The 20,642-nt window shown below is 35.3% G+C and overlaps 1 protein-coding gene across 10 annotated transcripts in view; it reads left to right on the top strand.

The window, feature by feature from the left end:
- The window catches only part of LOC106881718 (forkhead box protein P2), a 534,685-nt gene that overhangs the window by 115,235 nt on the left and 398,808 nt on the right, over positions 1 to 20,642 (top strand). For 9 of the 10 annotated variants that reach the window (XM_052966861.1, XM_052966862.1, XM_052966870.1 and 6 more), the window contains exon 3: positions 16,569 to 16,660. The gene's annotated coding sequence lies outside the window, so the exon portion shown is untranslated. Of the gene's footprint in view, positions 1 to 16,568; positions 16,661 to 19,911; positions 20,016 to 20,642 lie in introns of all 10 variants that reach the window. The other variant, XM_052966864.1, reaches the window with a different exon arrangement.

Here is a 20,642-nt window from a genome sequence, read left to right as displayed (position 1 = left end):
TTCCTTTTCCTCTCTTTCTCTAGTATCTGATGGTGGTGGGGGAGGTGAGAAGGTTTTTATTCTTTTTCCCTTTTTCTTTTTTTTCTTTTTCTTTTTTCCTTTTATGAATAATTTTCTGTTCCTTCATTCATCCTCTTCACTTTTTGTGTCTGCCTCCTCCGCCAACCCTCCAACTCCAATTCTGTCTTTTAATTTGTTGATCAGTAAATAAATATAGTTCTGCCTATGTTTGTCTTGCGCTTATGTGTGTGTGTGTATTACACACCTACACACACATATTTCTATGTATGTACGTATGCATCTACATACACTATAATGCAGTGCAGTATTGGCTGTGTGTGTGTGTGTGCACATTGTATGGTCCTCTGTGAGCGTGTATATGTGTGTTTGTTTGTTTGTCCTATTTTTATGGAGTATTGGCTGAGAAGTTCAGAAAACGACCAAGTTAAACTTGTACTCACTAACACTCACACACACACACACACACACACACATACACACATGCACACACATATACATGCACACAATTTTATTTACACAGAAATATAGATAAACATTAACACACCCCAAAAACACGTTACTATGGTTACTGTAATATTTATTTCTATTTACTTGTATTTACAATTTTCTCCCCTTTTTTTTTCTGACTGTTGAAGGTAGTAGTAGTAGCTGCAGTGGAAGCAGGGGGTAGTGGTGGTTATAATAGAAATAGTCTTAATAACAGATGAATTTTAATTAACACACACACACACACATGCATACATATATATATATATATATATATATATATAGAGTGTTCTTGTTTACATATGTGGTGGTTAATATTGGTTGTTGCACAGATGTGAACCCAGTTAAATTTTAGCATTTACACCTACCGTCACTCTCCTCTTTCTCCCCCCCCCCGTCCTTGTGTTGTGTCTAAGGTTTTATTCATAAGCAGAATTGTTCTTATACTATAATGGAAGGAGATTTTAGTGAATTTACTTAATATTTTCTTCTGAAAGGAGAGTGGGGGAGTGCTGTATATGTATATCTTGTTTACTTGATGAATACCTTGTTGTTTGGACATCTCAATATATTTATCATTAAAGCTTTAAACCTTTGAGCAGTCGCTCTATCAAAGCGCATTCATTGCCCAGGCATCCATTATTTGCTAATGCATTTATCTTTGGACAAGATAAACTGTGTTTCTTCTCAATTGGTCAATTATTTAGGATGTGTATACACACACACACACACACATATATTTTTGTATGTAGGGTTGTTAGTCTCCTCTTTTATTGTCTGTCTAGTTGTTTGCACAAGGTGTGTGTATGTGTATATATATATATATACATAATAGTTATTTATTTTATATTTCTGTAAATATCTGGATGTAAGTTAGGCTCTTCAAATCTTCAGAATATTTCTATAGATATTGGGATGTAATAGGTAGTCAGAACAATGATTTATAAAATCTAACATATATATATATAAAGTTATTATTATTGATATTTAATGGGATGTTGTTTCATTGAAACTGTGAGACAAAAAAAAAAACCCATTGAAATCAGTTTGGGAATTTCATTTAGAAGGTTTTTAAGTAGAGTAAAATTATGGTTTATACCTGCACTCTAAGATTTCTTAGCATTTGTGACACAGTATCTTTTTAATGATGATTCACTGGTGCTAGGGATCTTGTGATTATAACCTGCTTTATCTTTCAGTGTCTCTCTCTACTTTATAAAAATTTTGTTGTGATAATATCTACTAACTTTATTTAACTTTATTATTCTGTGCCTTGGTATTATGTATTTGCTATTATTTCTTCTTGTAGTCATAATTTCTGTTGTTACAATCAGTTTTCTTGTTGGCAAACATGAAATTTTGAACCTTCACAGATCTTTTGTTACTGGTAGCATTGATATGGTTGACATTTAGATTCAACAACAGCAAAATGATGCAGACAGGTACACCAGAGAATGATAATTTAGGGAGTGCTGAGAGCATAACAAAGTGTTGCTTTAGGTAGGCTTGTTGGAGGTGATATGTAAGTAATTTGTGAGCAGTTGTTGTAGTAGTAGTAGTAGTAGTACAATAGGCATAATGAGGAGACATCACATGTTTGTGAGCCAAAAGTTATACTGAGTTGGTGTGTGAATTTTTGGTCTCCTTTTGAATAGAGTCTAAAATGTTTGCAGCAGAGGCAGCACTAGCACCATTCCAGATGTGGTGACACTATACCATTGTAGCTCTCATTAAAGTCTTGTAGAGAATTAGCAATTGTTTGAAGATGGTAGCTCGTCTTTATGATGCAGTTTTTGCTACATATTCTATTTATATGCTTGTTGTTATGTACCAAATAATGTTATGTAAAAGTGATATTGTAAATAATTATTATTTCCTTGTTACTCATTTCTTATTTGTAGAATTCTTTTATTGTTCTGCTGGTATCAGTTGCAACGATTCTTCCTGTTATATCTCTCCTTTATATTTTTATTTGTTTTTCTTTGCAAATGCAAAATATTTTCTTTTTCATGTTTTTGTGGATAGAGACTTTGAATTTCAAATTGTAGAATAAAAAGAAAGGCTACTTTTTTTTTTGGTTACCTTGCTAAAGAGGAATATCGGTTCTCTTAATTTCAACAAACTCTCTCAGACTTGAGAAGTTAATCTGATTGGTGTTTGGCTTGAAATTCTATCAGTTGATGCTGCTTGTTTGGGAAAGGTTGGCAAGGAATGGATTGTTGGCAGAAGCAGTTCTAGAAAGGAATATGGTAATGTATCATGTGGAGTTTGGACAGAAAATAAGGCGGAAGAATATAGGTTGGTTTGAGTGGAGGTGGGTCCACAGCAAATGATTCCAGATGAATAAAAGCCATTATTGCAGCATTTATAAAGGATGGAAAGGGGAACTGATATGTTTGTGGGTTGGAGATTGCAATATATTGTAGTGAGTTAGCATTGGGTATAGGGTGTTGAGAGTGGTTCTGTTGGTGGTGGTTATCTTTGCCATTAAACTGTTTTTTAATCTACATTAAAGTGTTTGTTTCTATATTGCAAAAAGCACTGCTGTAGATTATAGCTACAATATTGTTATGTGGGTTATTTTTGTACTTTTTAGAGGGTCAACAATTGATCTTAATGCCAGTATGTAATCCACTCCTCTCAAATATTGCTGTAGTGTGAGCAACAACCACAACACTTGTGTAGTTACTGAAAACCGAATCCTTATTCAACCCTCTATCAGACTCAGTCAGTTGAAAGATTTGTCTAAGGTTGAAAAGTAATGTTACCTCTATTTCCATTGAACTTGTCCAGATCCATAGCAAAAATTGTATTCAATCTTTGTAAAGTTACTGTTATAATTATTAGTTTTTACAGTGTTGATCATTGTTTACAACATTGCACATATTCAGACAAAACAAACATGTATTGAAGAGAATCTAATTAAAACTGAATATACAAACAAGGCCATGTATGATTGCTGCTAGAGAATATCAGTCATCACCCACAGCAGAATTTCTAAAGCTGACCAACAAATACACAGAGGAACTGAATGGTTGACCATTTTAAAACTGGAGGAAATATTTGTAGGAAGTATTGACTGCAGTGAAATGTGAAGTCACCCACATGAAACTGTAAATTATATTAACTCTTTAGCATTTAAACTGGTCCATATCTTATGTTCAAAGTGGCCAGGTCCAACCTCTCATACCTACCCAACAATGTCATTCTAAAAAATATATAATCACATCATCAAAATCTCAAAGCTGCATGATTAATTCAACCCAGTATGAATAAATAAGCATTACATTTCACAGAGTAATCTGAATGTTAAAGGGTTGGAAAGGTTTACAAATTCAGAAGGGTTGTGACTTCTTCCGTAATAAACAAGTGCACAACATTAAAATCAACACAGATAAATACACACACACAGAGTCAATCAATCTACATTTTACACAACAGGTTAACCAAGTAGCTATAACCTCTACATGATTGCTCAACCTGTCAGAGATCAAATCTCTCTCAAATTACCCTCTACCATCATAAATAAAGAAGGATACAATGGATAGTTTTAGACATACCAACAACAGATACCTGATGATGAAGTGTGGTTTTACTTGGCCATATAGTCTTGAACATAACCAATAACAACTAACAACCTGTCCAATTGGAACAGATACAACAGGCACCTACTAATAGATATCTGGATACCTGACTGTGAGTTTAGTTGACCATAAACCAGTTGCCTCATCATGTTGCTGACAATGCATCATCACTGAAGGACACCAGAGAAGCATTTTCCAGAAATATACAATAACATTTTAGATAGGAAAATTCTGGAAAATGTTAATATAAAACGATAAAAATGGAGTGTTTAATGGGTGTGGAATGTGTCTCTATGCAGAAAGTAAATCTTGTTGTCAATAGACTAGCAATGAGCAAATCATGAAAGCTGAGATAATTATTGAACAGTTGTATAACATGACCTTTCGTATCTCTTTTCTATTGGTCACACACAGATGTCAGACTGTGCTAGGTACGACCAATATTCAATATATATTCAAATGCAAAAGATAAAAATGAACATTTGTAATCGACAGCAAACCTTGAAAAATAAATGTTGGACAGTTGTGGTACTCTTTCTGTGCTAGTATACGGACAGATGTGGTACTCATTGCTTGGTGCTGGATAGATAATAGTGGTACTCTTTCTGTGGTTCTATGAACGCTATACATAGCATTTTGGGAAAAGGAAAACTAATTAAGAATTAAAAGAAATTGTTCTTTTATACAACATGCAAATGGTGTGTATATATATATCATCATCATCATCATCATGATGATGATGATATATATATATATATATATATATATATATATATATATATATATATGTGTGTGTGTATGTGCGTGTGTGAGAGAGAGAGAGTTTGTATATACCTACATTATACATTTATACAATGTGCATGTCTGTGTATATGTACAAGTATATATCTTTGTGTGCATGTGTGTGTGTATACATATCCATACACACAAGCAGATAGTTGTACACACATCACAAACATGTGCACATGTTTTTGTCACATCACATTTCTGGATTTCTTTCTAATGTATCATATATTCTATTTTTGTTGATCTTGTGGCAAATAATGTTATTTTTGTCGTCCTGGTCATCATCATCATCATCATTGTTATTATAAATGTTATTGTTATTTGTTAGTGTTATTTCTATTTTCATCAAATCATGTTTGTTGTAACCAATTCCTATTTTTCACCATTTTCTCTCTCTCTCTCTCTCTCTGTGTCTCGCTCTCTGTCTCTGTCTGTCTCTCTCTCTCTCTCAGTCTAAGATGACCTTGTCAGTTATTTAAACCCTGCCATAACCAATATTTCTTCAGGCTGTCATCATCCTCAATGTTGTTGTTTCCATTTCTACTGTTATAGTTATTAACAATAATCGTTTGTTTATCTTCTACCAGCTGCAAAACAACTGGCATTGGCTGTTACCAAACAAACATAAAATGTATGGGTAATCAATAAGTAGAGAGAGACTGTGCAAAACAAGAGAAATGGAATCAACTTGTCACAATCTCTGTGTCAGCCAGTGTAGTAGTGTATTAGGATTTGAGTTGCTTCAATGGAATGAATGTTATAAAAAGGAGGAGGGGGAGGAGGAGGAGGATTAAAGATAAGAGAGGCAAACTTTTAGTAAGCAAATAAAGACCTGCATTCTGACACAAAACTCATATTTTTGTGTCACCATAATCATCATTAGATTTTTGAGAACATAATTCTCTCTGCTGACATAGGTTGAATCGGTTTGTGAAATTGCTTTTCAATAGCTGTCTCTGTTCTTCAGAATCTAACCACAGTACTTTAAGGTCACTTACAGTTCCAAATTGTTTGACTTCCTTCTTACTTTCCTATTGTTTATGACCACGTAACCACAGGCTTTCATGCATTTCTCATTATTAGTGGATGTCAACTTCTGGCAAGTGTAAATATATGAAACTGTTTGGTCTTCTTTATCTTATAATACTGGAAAATCCTGTTGAGATAATACAGAACTTTACCAACTTCTTTTTATTGAATTAAATGTCTTTCGGACATTTTTTTTTCACAAGATGCTGTATTATTTTTGACATCATTGAGGTAATAAATCACTTGAAATAGCTTACCTGTAACATCATCTTCATAGTCTGGAATTATAGGAAAAAAGAAAAAAAGATTTGTTTGTTTCCAACAAGTAAAAGATGCCCCAGAGAAAGACAATTTCATTTGTAGGATTATGCCACCAGAGAATCCTGTAGACAAGCTACATGGAGAGTCAAAGTAATGATAATACAGGGTCTTCAAAAAGTCTCTCTGCAGTAAGTATTTAAAGGTTTTCAGGTGATTCTTGTACACTGATCCTTTACTTGCTCACCAGAAAAAAAAAGTCTGGTGGTGTTAAATCAGGTGATCATGGGGACCAAAGTCCCTTTGAAATAATCTGTTCACTGAAAAACTCTTGAAGTAGTGCCATGGTGAAGCACAGGATGAAAAAAATTCACTGCGAGGAGACTTTTTGAACACCCTGTATGTAAAATATATATTATGGTAATATTACATCATCCTTCCATCTTCCTCTCTTCTCCTCCTCTCTTTTTCCTCAGTTTCTCTCCTTCCTCCTCCTCTCCTCTCCATGCTAGCATAGGTTGGAGCTAATACTCCTAAAGCCCTTGGTGCTTCTGTCATTTGATATGGTTTCCACAGATGGATGTCTTTCTAGCTGTTGACCACTTTACAGGAGTTCACTGGATGTGTTTTTTCAGGCCCCAACGTGAGAGAGTTTGAATAGCCCTACACTTTCTCTGCTCATACAGCCAACAACTGAACAGTGTGAGAAGTAGAAGGAAACCTGATGACAGAAAGGCCAGAAGTGGGTACTGGAGAGTGAGGAATTAATGGCATTAGAATGGGTAATGGATGGGTGGGTGGGTGAAAGGAACAAGAACATGATGGCAAGATGGCAGGGACATATAGAGAGTGGTGTTAGGAGGAGAGGGATTGCCAGTGACAGAGGTAGCTAAAGGTAAAGGTCAGGTTGTTAAAGAGAACAACAGTGTGATGGAAAAATACAGGACTATTTAGGTGAAGTTGTGGGAGTGGTTGTCAATACTAGAGGTGGGCACTAAGATAATGACGATAATATGAGAGAAAAAGAGAGAAGGAGATGGCTGGTAACATAGCATGGTGATGGTCAGATCAATAGGGTGGTCTGATGCAACCTTCTATATATATATATATATATATATATATATAGGTCAGCTGAAGGGTAAGTGGGTAAGTTTGATGATGAAGATATGATCAGCACAGATGGTGTGGAGATGAGAGATGGAGTGCTATTAAGTGCTAAGGAAGTGACCCAAAGAGAGAAGTGAATGATGTTAAAGGAGGAACAGGTTCAAGGATATAAGGTGAAGGGGAAGCCTGCCCTTCAGTTAGTGTGTTGCCATAGGTGAACACCTCTTTTACAGTTTGTGCTGTGTAATGCCAATCAATACATTCCTTTGTCATGTGCCCCATGTGATGTTGCATCTTCATATCATCCTTTACCACCTTATCCCATGTCTTCCTCAGTCTCTCTCTTCCATTAACTTAGAGCTCATGACACTTCCTTATGTTGCTATCATCATCCATTCTCATTGCATGCTCACACCAATGCACTCTCCTCTCTTCACAAGATTGAACTATCCATGCCTATTTGTACTCTGGTGTTCATGTACACTAACATCAGAGCATGCTTACCTTATTTCATTTACTAGTCTTCTGCAGTCAAGACCCCTGTCTCACTACCATGCAGCATTGCAGTTCTAACACAAGCATCATGCAATCTACTTTTGACTCTGGGGCAAGGAGACTTTTGTTGCCAACAGAGGTAGCAGTTTCTTGAACTTTCTGCAACCATTCTTAGTCTGGATACTATGCTTCAAGAACATCTTTCTTCGGTGTTAATTAGGTCATTTAAACAACAGAAGTTCTCTCCTACCTCAATGGATCCTCCTGGCCAATTGAGAAAATTTATTTCCTGTGCATTCTGTGTTTCTTGCTCCTGCACATATGCTACATACAAAGTATACTTTCTGTTAATCTGCCTTTGATTTTACTGCACCCCATGTGTATCTTAAGTTTGTGCTGTGTACAACATATGCTATTTCTACCCTACTCCTTTCCTGCATTCGAAACAAGGCCATTTTGCTGAAGGGACTGGAGTTGCTATTTGTTTTCCTGCTAACTTAAAACTTCGGTTTTTACTAAGATTACTGTTAGGACCTTTGATTCCAGGTTTTGCTTCCACACCTGGAATTTCTTTTCTACTTCTATTGCAGGTTCAGCGATAATGATGAGCGTATTAGTATATAGGAACTCTCATGGCATTTGGCCTTAAACGGCTTCATTATGTCATGCAAGGCTACTGCAACTAGAGGGAGGTGAGAATTGAATCTTGGTGGACTCTTTCCTGCACACTGAATGCATTGCTGTACCTGTTGTTCATTCTCACCTTGCTGGTAGCTCTTCCAAGTTTCTGTGGCCCTCACAAGAGCCTTTCATCTTTTCTTTGTTTCTTCAGCAAATACCAGATCCACTAAGTTAGGATTGAAGGGTTTCTTCGGATTGATGTATGATAACTACAGTAGCTTACTTTTAACTAAATACTTCAGTTGTCTCACTATAAAGACGGCTTCAGTTCTAGTACTTCTTGGCACAGAATCAAACTGTTACAACGAGATTAATTTTCTTTCTAATTTATTCAGCTATAACTCTTTCTGTACCTTTCATATATATTTTATGTGTATATAACCTACATAAATATATAAAAATATAAATAAAGATAATGCATATGTGTAGAAAATATAAATCATAATGGTATGTATGTCAGTAAAATTTATATTATAATATACATGTAAAATATAAATTATGATAATATCTACGTCTATAAAATATATATTATGATAATATGTATATGAAATATAAATTATGACAATATTATATATATGTCAATAATAAACATATGCTTTCAACATTTTCTATATCAATCTAGAATTGAAATTGTTATAATACATTGTTTACAATATGTGAATTATCTAAATAATATATAATCTTTTTTTTTTTTTTTTTAAATAATATTTCTAAAATATATTTGTCTTTCGGATTAAGTTTAAAAGAAGAATTCTGCTGGCAAAAAAAGATTTTCTTTGTACTATTATAGAATATGTAATTCTTTTGACGAGAGAACTTATTGACTACCAAATTATTGATTTCTTAAATTGCTTCAGGGTTACCAAATTTTAGAAAGGTATATATTTAATACCTTGCAGTACTATACATGACTGGTAGAGCCTCACAAATGTAGTATTAACAGAGTAACTATAAAAATTTTGATAAACGATTCTTTTATTCTTTTATTTGTTTCAGTCATTTGACTGCGGTCATGCTGGAGCACCGCCTTTAGTCGAGTAAATCGACCCCAGGACTTATTCTTTGTAAGCCTAGTACTTATTCTATCGGTCTCTTTTGCCGAACCGCTAAGTGGCGGGGACATAAACACACCAGCATCGGTTGTCAAGCAATGTTAGGGGGACAAACACAGACACACAAACACACACACATACACACATATATATATATACATATATACGACGGGCTTCTTTCAGTTTCCATCTACCAAATCCACTCACTTGGCTTTGGTCGGCCCGAGGCTATAGTAGAAGACACTTACCCAAGGTGCCACGCAGTGGGACTGAACCCGGAACCATGTGGTTGGTAAGCAAGCTACTTACCACACAGCCACTCCTGCGCATATAATAATTATCTTTGTGATGAGTTGATTGAAAAACTTCCTCATGAAGCATCAAACAAAGGAGATAAATCCAACCGTATAAGCTAATCTGATAAAAAGTAGGATTTTTAATATAATAGTCTGCTTTGTCTTTATTTTCCCCCCAAAATGTGAATCAGTTGTTGTCTCCCTTGTTGATCAGTGTTGATGAAATTGAGAGGCAAATGTTTGATTGTTGAGGCACATGTCCAAATGCTTTCAGACAGTTTCTGTCACTGCTGCTGCTTTTGCTGTTGAACAAATTGGAAACTCAAAGAAACCAGATGTATAGAAAATGTTGGATTTGTATTTTGGAAGGAAAGTGTACAAGCAGTGTCATTGTATTGATGTTCTGCAATAGTTTAGCAATAACATTCTTTAGCAGTTTGGATTCTGTGATCATCTGATGTCTGAAGTAAATGATACTATAACACTTTTGCTAAATTTAATAAATCATCATTTTTCTGTTCATTCAAAATAAACATAGCTGGACTTGAAAAAGGGTTTTGAAGACCCTCTTGTAACAGCAAGTTTATTTTATTGCATGAAGCTGTAACGTGTGGATAATATTGTAAATATGCTGAATAAAGAAGTGTTCAAACAGTTTAGCGTTAAAAATTTCTATTTAAAGCATTTAAAACAAATAATGTTTTGTTGATTCCTAAGTTTGAGAATTTGTGAAAAAGGACAATTTTGAATGCAGTATTTCTAAAATAGAATTAAAGATTTGCCAAATATTTAAATCTGTTGTTCTTAATAGAAAAAATTTTAAAAGCCTTAGAATATTAAACTAACCAGTTGAGAAACATGGTTGGTAGCTTTCACCAACTTAGATGGTGGAGGAGTGTGAAAATGTACTTTCTCTTTTCTCACCTTCAGAACAATGTGGCAAGTTGTATGATTAATGAGATGAACATTTCTCTAAAACATCATGGAAGAAAGATATTGAGGCTAGGGGATCATTAGTAAGACGGTCACTTGCGTTTGCCGTCTTAGATGAAGAAGCCTGCCTAAAACATGCATGTTCGTATAAAACGACAACTTTTATTTTTCAGTACTTTCGTGTAAATATATTTTTATAGTTAATTTCTTCTTTCAAAGCATCTTATGTCATAAGAAAAAAAACCCAACAAATCCAAGATGTAGGGAGCTGACATTCTTGGTTCCATGTATATATTTTTATTTAAAATTCAATAGAAAAAGAAAAATATCTTTCCACATGCAGACCAATATTATTTATAAATGAAACTCCTTTAGTTATGTTCTTCAATTTTCTTACATCCTCCATTCTTAATCTTTCAATTTCTTGCAATAATAATTTTATACAACTTATAGATATGGCATGCATGTTATATAATGTTGCAAATTTCAATGAAAAAAATATGAATTTAGAAAAGCCTCAATGTCCAAGTTTGCTTTTCTATGCTTAAACGAATGAACAAATTTTCATCTTTTCTCTGGTTCTGGTCTTGTATTTCATTTTTTTTTAACCTTTGGTGGTGGTGGTGGTGGTGGTGGAGACTGGCAGAATGTATTTTCCTTGTGGTCTTTACAGGCCATAAAGTGATAGGAATGTTAGTCAGAATGAGGCAATTGTATCTTTTTTGTGCTCAGTTATTGAGCATTGCTGTTGTCTTGTTGGGTAGAATAGGTAGAAATGTATGTCTTGGCTTTAAAACATCAAATCACTTGGCTTTCTGATTATCAAATCCAAATATGTCAACGTGGTTGCTTTTAAAGGGAATACCTGAGGTGAATACCTGAGATAACAAGTGATTGAAATTAAGAAGCAAGAAACAGCATACATCGAAATAGGTTCGCTATTTAGTCATTGACACTGTGAAATGTGTGACAGGGGTGGTGGGTTAGGGTTTTGTGCAGTTTTTGTTTATATTTAAGTGGCTGAGAATTGTCTGTTTGTTGTGAGTCTAATGTCAAGTCTGCGTTGCATTTATTATTGTTTGTGTCTAACATGTAATTGGGACGACTGTCTGTATTAGTTTTAGATATTCATGTGTCTATACTTCCAAATGAATATTATATTAAGGTTTGTATGTGTGCGTATTAGACATAAAAATGAATTAATATTTACCAGAAGTGATTGTTGCTGATGTTTATTCTGCCTTTGTTTTTATTGTAAAAGAATAATTTTAATTATTTCTATAAGATTAATCTGTGGTAAGATATCAATAATAATGTTATTATCTTTTTCTGTGCGATATAAAGCATTTGTTTTTTTTACTATTTCAATTGAAACAAATTTTTGCATTTAAGTTATCAGTTTATCATAAGAAATGATGGTGACAAACTGATATGTTATGAAAAATGAATCATTTTCAATCAGAATAATAATAATAAGACAAAAAGAATGGTTAGTGAAGGTAGACATATAAGGGTTTCTCCATTTTTCCTCTTTTTGGTTAGAAGTAGTTTCCTCTCTGAAAATTCTTCTGTTTACTTCACCTTAACCTTAACCTTCCACACCTTAACCTTCCACACACAGCAATGTCATCAGCAGGCCACTTACATCATATACAGGAATTATGAAAATATTCCTCAGTGAGGGGCACAACAATCTTGTTTCTTTTATCAGGCTGTTTTAATGTGGAGCCTACCTTCTATAGGGGGGTTTCTTGCTCACTTTAGGGATTAGCCAAATAATGATGATAATAATATCAATACTCTGCATACTCCACTGAATGTCTTATTCATTTGATTATCATCTCTGTCTCTCTCTGTCTCTCTCTCTCTCTCTCATCATCTTTTAACATCCATCTTCCATACTACCTAGCATGGGTGGGATGGCGCTTGTGAAACCATCCACCATAAACTGTTGTCTAAATTACGCAAAAATGAAAATAACACTGACATCTCATTTTAACAGATATATTTACCAAAATTACATAAAAATATCTTGAAATACTAAAGAGTAAATTTATTCAATAAAATCACCATTGACTTCAACCATGGCCTCCAGATGAATTTGGAATTTCCTGCAACTCTGCTGGACGGTCTCTTTGTTTAATTTGGTGAATCCAGCCATAATCCTTGTCTTCAGTTCATTTTTGGTGTTACAAGGAGTTTTGTTGATCTCTTGCTCAACTGCACCCCACACATAATAATCAAGGGGGTTGCAGTCTGGGGAGTTAGGTGGCCAGATGTTAGGGGTGATGTAGTGACAGAAATTGTCTGACAGCCATGACTGCTTGTGTGACATGGTGCAGAGTCCTGTTGCTGGATATAGGGTCTTCCAGTAGTTACCCTCTCGACCTAGGGCAGCACTACTTCCTCCAGGTACTTGATGTAGGCCTCTGTTGAGTCTGAAGCTGTGTGGGAAGATGAATGGAGGCGTAACATTGCCATCACTAGTGATCACTCCAAACACTATGATGTTAACTGGATGTTTGATTTTTATCACTTTCCATATATGCACTGTCCTCACATTGATACCCAATCACTCTGAGATGTTCATATTGGAGCTTCTGGCATGAATGCCAAGCAGTACAGCATGTCGTCTCCAAATTTTTGGCTGAGTGAATTGCGTCATGGTGCTGTTTTTATCACAGATGGTACCCAAGTGACCCTAATATACTGTGTAGTCAACAAAATCAAAAACAATGTGCATGTGTGAAATGAAAAACATGAAATGGCAACAATTTACCCATCACACCCTGTATATATAATATATATATATATATATATATATATATATATAATAATATTATTAGGGACAAAATCCAAAATTACAGGTAAAAAACTCAATTAAAATCAATTTATAAAAAATTAAATTGAGCCTTATAGATAAAGTATATATAAAATATATATAGTTTTAGGGAAAATAACCAATTTTCAAGAACTCATCGATGAAAATCCACTATCACATATAGAAAAATTAATAATTAAAAGCACAATAAATGAGTATAATATAAAGTAAAGTAAATATCATAAGATAAATATAATAAAGAGACATACATGTGTGTGCGTGTGTGTATAAAAAACACACACAAAAATAAATAATTTACATATTCTTAATATAGATGCGTGTGTGTGTCTATATACATTGCATGAAGGGTTCCCTACTAGTTTAGATTTCTATTTATGTTGTGTATGTCTTCTTTCCCTCCACTTCCCCTATCTATTGTTCTAGAGTTATTGTTGATTATAGTTACAAGATGTTGAACAATGGAAATCATCATTTGATTCTCATTGAAATCGTTCACTTCACTGGACCCTAGTTTAGATGCCATAAATATATGGGGAGGCAATCGTTTTCTGGACCTTTGCTAATCTAACCGCTTATTGTAAGCATTTTTGAAATTCTCTTGCATACACTATTCTGACTCTTAAGTTGAAGTGTATATGGAATAGCTATTGTTCATATTTGTACTTTTGAAATTATGGTTTATAAATTTATTCTTTGTGTTCTTGAGTAGCTGATGGAATATTTTGCATTATATTAATCTTAAACAAAGCAAAAGCAATAGGAAGGATGGAAGGGAGAGAGAAGGGGGAATGATGTTTTGGATATTGGCATCTGTGACAATCCCTTCAGTTGTGGTTGATTTTAATCATTTTGGAAGATAGAATTCAAGCTTTTAATAGTGTGTGTGCTTTAATATAAAGACACACACACACACCTACACACAAAACGCATCTACCATTATTTGAACATCTTGTATCTCGGGGCATGGACACATTAAAGCTCTGATGTCTGGCAACTGACTTGGTAAACACCCACAAGATTATCCACCGTCTTGGCCACTTTTTTGAATTCCATGTCAAACACTTGTAGAAATGCTTACAAAATCAAAAAGCAACAAAGCACCTATGACTTTCAGAAACATTTTTTCTTGCTCAGAATTGCTGAAGCAGGAAATAAACTACCTGCATTAGTTGTTAACTGTCAGGACATTATGTCTTTGAAAACTTCCATGTTTCCTGAAATTACCAACAGTATACCTGATGCCTTCCACCTTTTTTTGTTTTGTTTTAAATGACTCATTCACTGTTCACTTTCTGTGCATTATTCTACATACTCTTCATTTACTTTTGGCTACTTTTTCAGATGAGTTGTTGTGCACCTGAGCACTGTATACAATAAGTTCATTATTATTATTATTATTATTTCAAGTGGGGTTACCGTGTACTGTGTCAGGTTATTGTGTCCATTCACTCAAAGCTACACAGTTGAGTAGCTGAGTAATCAGGACCAGCTATCATAGAAGAGCCATAATAGACGAGAGATTGAAATAAAAATGTGTTAGAAAACAGAGCATTTGGGATGAGAGAGTTTTAAAGTGGGTGAGAGACTGATGGAGAGTAAGAAATAAGTGACAATTACTGGAAAAGTGCAGACCTTACCTCAACAGTAGTTGGAGGTGCAGCTTTTGTTCAGCAGAGAAAAGGATTATACCAAAGAGTTTCTTCCATTCAGAGGCCTACCTGCCTTGTGAGCAGAAATATATCTTAACCAGATTGTCAGCTCCTAACAGTAAAGGTTAGCTCCCCCACTCCCTTAGTTGACCTCTCACTGTAAATAAGGGATTTATTTCCCTACCAAAACCAATGCTTATAAACGTTTATGCATATATGTGACTACACATACCCTTCAAAACTCCAACTTCTTTCCTTCATTTCTATCCTTCTTCCTCTTCATACTCTCTACCTCTTCATCCCACAACCCAATATATATAAAAAACTGGGTTGGACAGTGGTCACTTGAATGCTGACATGCAGGACAATGGCTCAATAAAAACCAATCTAAGGGGCATAACTTCAAAAGGCTTAGGAGCCAGCCTTGTTTTGTTGATATTTTATTTTTGGAACATCTTTGTGATTCATAAACTGGTTTCAGACCTCCAGTAATAAAGCTGAAGCTTTACTTTTCCATTCAGCTGTGTCTGATGACTGTTAGAATAACTTTTTCATACTTGAACAGTTCTTCAGTCTGAAACTATCTGGGAAAATGAATTGGCTTTGACAGCTACAAGACTAAATTTGTAATGTCGTATAAATAATGTGTGTATGTGTGTTCCCAGTACCACTTCTGGTGAATTAACTAACAAGGAGGGTACCATTGCACAGTAAAGGCAATGGAAGTTGACACATGGAGGTTTGTCACAGTGTTCATGTGCCAACTGTTAGGTCAGTTCAAAATCAAGGGTCACAAAAGAATTACAACAAGGAAACACCTGTCGGAGACAGCTGAGAAGACCTCAGTGTGGTTATGGGTGAAAGGGAATGATAGATGGAACTGAAAGAGATACAACAAGCCACTAAACATAAAGGGAAAGAAGCCCAATTTGAAAAGTCCATGCAGTAGTCATGTAGTCTTGAGTTCAGTCCCACTATGCAGCAACTTGGACAGTTGTCTTCTACTGTCAGCCTGATTCATCAATGGCATGTGAGTTGATTTGGTTGGCAGAAACTGAAAGAATTCTGCTATTTATGTGTAGGTATAACAAAACCCTTTTTTTAACACTTTCTGCATCTTAAAATTATTTTTCAAAGACAGTTATTTCCTACTAACACATAACCCATCTAAAGTGAAGCCACCCTTGTACAAACTGCAAGCAATTCATTCTACCCAACTGTAATGAATGGCCCAGCTTGGGGTGGGACTTAGAGTATACTGCCGACTTTTGATATAATACACGTATGTTTATGTATTTATGTGTGTGTAAGCATGTCATTGAAATATTTGCTTTTGTTATATTTTACAGATTTGGATTCTTGTTCAACTGTCTCCGTAGTTTGTATAAACTTAGCCACTGGTCCCATCCTGATGCCAAACTGACTTCACACCATGTTCAAGGTAGAAACATTTAATTCATTTTACCTTTTAATTTTTTAGAATTATTCTCTGATTATGCAATATCACTTTTTATTGTTTTTTTTTTTAGGAATGTGAAAAATGTGTGGTTTATCTTCATGATAGAGAAATGAAATATCAAATTCTTCCATAATAATGTTGTTCTAAATGTAAACAGACTTTCTTATTAAAGCATCTTTTATGGAGATCGTTGAAAGTTGGAAAATTGCTTTTTGTGAGATAATTGGTTGAATGTCTTTCAGCACTATGCAGGATGCTTGGTTTGAGTTCCACAGTTCACTTTTTTCTAAGGGGTTTTAACATTGTGTCTTAAGTTCATGTACAGGATTACCACCTGGATAGTTAATTAAGTCGTACAGGAAGGTGTCATACCTAATGACTAGTATAGCAGTATCATTATAAACTACTACAAAGGCAAAGGAGATGCCTGTGAGAGAAGCAGCTAAAGAGGAATCAGTTTACTAGATCAGGTTATGAAACAAGGGAGTCATAGCCTAATTGATCCATGATAGAATATACAGAGATGAAGTTTGACTCTGTCCCTGGAAGAGGCATCGTGGATGCAATCTTCCTGCTGAGGCCACTGCAGGAGAATTACTTTGCTAAGAATAAACTGCTATTCTTAGCTTTCGTTGATTTAGAGAAAGAGTTTGAACAGGATACAACATTCAGTAATTTGGTAGTTATTGAGAAAGCTAGATGTAGAGGAATAACATGTGGGGGCTTTATAAGCCTTGTATAGAGATGCAGTATGTTGACAACAATTTCAGTAATGAATTTAGCATGAAGGTAAGAATTTATCAAAATCCAGTTCACGGTCCTCTTTTAATCATCATAATCACAGGCCATTGCATAAGAGTGTATGATTGGCTGTCCATGGGAACTCTTGTACGCTGGTGATTTAGTTCTCGTAGCTGAATTTCTAGTAAAATTAGAGAGGAAATTCCAGGCCTGAAAACTAAACGAAGAATTGAAAACTCTTGAAGTAAACTTAATAAAGATGAAGGCTTTACTAAGTAGGAAAGAAGACAGGACCTTGGTATCTTCAGGGAAATAGCTTTTTTTGTTTTTATATGCAGAAAAGGAGCTGGTATAAATTCCAAACAGTTTATCTAATGTAGGCTCCATTAGTTTAATCATGAGCAGCCTGTCAGAGTACGAAAGCTTTGAATGTGATAGATGCACTGGGGTAATACATAGAAGGAGTAAGCTGGAAATAGCTTCTCTTAAATGTTCAGATGACTTACTACAAGTAGTTGATAGCTTTTGTTGTCTAGGAGATGAAATTAGCAAAAGAGGTCGTTGTTTTGAAAGTAGCTAGAATAAGAATGGGTTGGTGAATGTTCAGGGAGTTACTACAGTTGCAGGTAACAAAAGTCTTTTCCTTTAGAGTGAAGGTCAGATTTATATGATGCTACACTTGTGTTAGAACTGTGGTGTTGCATGGTGGCAAGACACGGGCCTTGAACTTGAGGACATGAGAAGGCTGGAAAGAAATAAAGTTAGCATACTCTGTTGGATGTGAACTGTAAGTATGTATGAAATATAAATGTACTGAAAGAAAATTGGGCATAAAAGGAATCAGATGTGGTGTGCAAGAAGGAAGACTGTGATAGGATAGACTTGTGATGTATATGGATGGTGAAAGCTGTATAAAGGAGTGTGATCACTAAATATGGATGGAACTTGTGGGAGAGGGTGACCCAGGAAGAGATGGAATGAAATGGTGAAGGCTGATTTCAAGACCTTGAACCTCACAGAGGACATAAAGGACTGTGGTGACTGGCGAGATGCAGTTCTTGAGAAAACCAACTTGCTTCGACAAAACTACATCCTTGTAGAGCTCTGTGTATATATATATATATATATATATATATATATAGTGCACAACTGGGCCCTTCCCTCAATTTCATTCCCCTCAAGACCACCACCACCTGTCACCTCCCTATTTATAGTTCTTTCTTGGTACTACTTACTTTTCCTTCTACTCAGAACCATTTCACTTGTTATCCATCCTTTGTGCATTAATACTGTACTCTCCACCCACATTTTACATTGCTCACCCATTCTTGCCATCAAATTATCTCTCCTCCTTCCACCCCATACATCTTACCCTCCTCATACACCATGTCTACCTCCCTCTGACCCAGCATCATGTTGTCTCTTTTGTCTTTCTTTTGTCTACACTGTCATCATAACTGCTCTGCTGCTCCATATGGTCAGACCTCCTCCCTCCCACATCTTGAAGATCCACCTTGATTCCTCATCACCATTATTTTTTTTTATCACTTTCTTCTCCCAATCTGAATAACCATGCAACTTGTCTGAGGCAAGAAACCAGTTTTGCTCTCACCCTTTTTTCTCATACCCTATCCCTCTTTACTCTGTTTTCTTGAGGTTTGTAGACGGGCAGGCTGCATGGTTACTTCACTAGTGGTTGGCACTAAAAAGCATCCAGTATATGTTGTAAAGTGGTTGGCGTTCGGAAGGGTTAGAATCATACCAAAGCAGACACTGGAGCATAATGCAGTCTTGGGCCCATAAGATCCTATCAAACATTCCAGCCCATGCTAGCATCATGGAACATTTACTTAAAATTATATATGTATATATATGGACACACACGCACGGACATATATATACAGAAAATATCTGTGTATTTGTATAACTTGTGTGTGTATATATATATATATATATATGTGTGTGTGTGTGTGTGTGTGTGTGAGTGAATGTATGTGTTTGTGTGCATATTATGTATGTTTACACACGCATACACAGTATATTACCTGTTTTATCATAGTATAATCTGTATGATAATTTGGTCATTCTCCATATAACCTGAATCCCCAATAACATGTATCTCTATAGATTATTGTTGAAACAAATGATGCTGTACTCTTACCAAAATACCGGAAGATACTGATCAAAGATGAAGCAAGATCTATAGAAATCAAAGTAGATTGAACTTTTATGGCTCGGCTAAAACTATGGCCTTCTAGGAACCATAAGTTCATAGTTTACTTTTATTTTTTTTTAGTAAATTCTTATGCACACCTTCATTGAATTTACCATTCTTTCAAGTAAATAATAGTTGGTAGAATCACATGCAGCATGCCAAATATTTTATTTTTTTGTTGTTGGTTAGATTTATTTTCTGTACAAACATCTGTTGAATATATTTTGAAACTTTACAGACGTTTATACTGATAGTGCCATAATTGTTTTTGTTTTAGACGTATAAGTTCTTTCTCCTGCTAACCACTCATCTGTGGAACTAGAGTGGAGCATCTTTGTCAATGAGACATTCTGAAAGAAGGACGTGAAATGTAGTTTTCAGGTAAATACAATGTTATGTCCATCACAAAATTTTAGTTTCCAGCCACACTGGACTACTGGACACTGCATTGAAGATATAATACCTTATTTTCTCGTACATATATCATCATCATCATTTCTCTTGCTGGCATGGCTTGGATAGTTTGACAAGAGCTGGCAAGCCAAAGGGCTGCACCAAGCTTTGACAAGGTTTCTCTGCTTGGATGCCCTCCTGAAAACTCACTTTAAAGAGTGAACTGGGTGTTTTTAGATGGCACCAGCACTAGTGAGGTCACTGAGTAACTTGCAAGACAAAGATCCCTCAACTGAGAGGGGAAGTGGTATTGAGGAAGGGCTTTAAACCTAAGAGACTCTCTACCTTTTCTCCAGTTGGAGACAAAGAGAGAGAAAGAGGGAGAAGATGGTGGTAATGTGTCAGGGTGGACTCTCAAGGTACAAAGATATATATATATAGTCAAACCTATCGCAGCATGTAAGACAGGCATTAAATGATTTTATATATATATCATCATCATCATCATCATCGTTTAACGTCCGCTTTCCATGCTAGCATGGGTTGGACGATTTGACTGAGGACTGGTGAAACCGGATGGCAACACCAGGCTCCAGTCTAATATATATATATATA

The sequence above is a fragment of the Octopus bimaculoides genome, chromosome 4, assembly GCF_001194135.2.
Source record: "Octopus bimaculoides isolate UCB-OBI-ISO-001 chromosome 4, ASM119413v2, whole genome shotgun sequence".
In the NCBI taxonomy this organism is placed as follows: domain Eukaryota; kingdom Metazoa; phylum Mollusca; class Cephalopoda; order Octopoda; family Octopodidae; genus Octopus; species Octopus bimaculoides.
The sequence above is the reverse complement of the archived record's forward strand: the minus strand, read 5'-3'. Positions and strand labels throughout refer to the sequence as shown.